Source organism: Sinocyclocheilus anshuiensis, unplaced genomic scaffold, assembly GCF_001515605.1.
Source record: "Sinocyclocheilus anshuiensis isolate Anshui unplaced genomic scaffold, SAMN03320099.WGS_v1.1 scaffold272, whole genome shotgun sequence".
NCBI lineage: Eukaryota > Metazoa > Chordata > Actinopteri > Cypriniformes > Cyprinidae > Sinocyclocheilus > Sinocyclocheilus anshuiensis.
The window spans coordinates 1,606,650-1,607,156 of NW_015554117.1; positions in this window are offsets into that span (position 1 = coordinate 1,606,650).

The window sequence follows — 507 nt, forward strand, 5'->3', positions numbered from 1 at the left end:
TTCCGATCTCTCTCACAGATGCACACACAGTACAGACACGCACTCGCACACACACACGGAGACGCGACCAGAAACTTGTTGTCAGAGCTGCACGGCTGCCCCGCGAATTAATCAATAAAATAGTTTTACAGCTGAAAAGCTACATTTCTCAGTAGTGAGGTTCTTGAAGTAGTTCAATTTAAAGATTCGTTATAATTAGACGCTGCTGCTGAATACTGCTGAGAGACGCACAGACGCAAGTATTCAAATGCACTTAATCTCTCTCTCTCTAATAACTGCGCTAGACTGCATTAATAACTGCGTTAGCCTGCATATCAATAGCTCAAGCCTCTGTTATTAGCTCTATAATGATGTTTTGGAATTTGCACAAAATCGGATTTGGGCTGACAGTCTGAACGAGGCTTAATTCTCAAACAAATTAAGAACTATTCGATTTGTATTGATTGAACGCAAGCGCTTATTGCGATAGAAAACACTGTAACGGTTTCCACTGATTAAGAAATATGT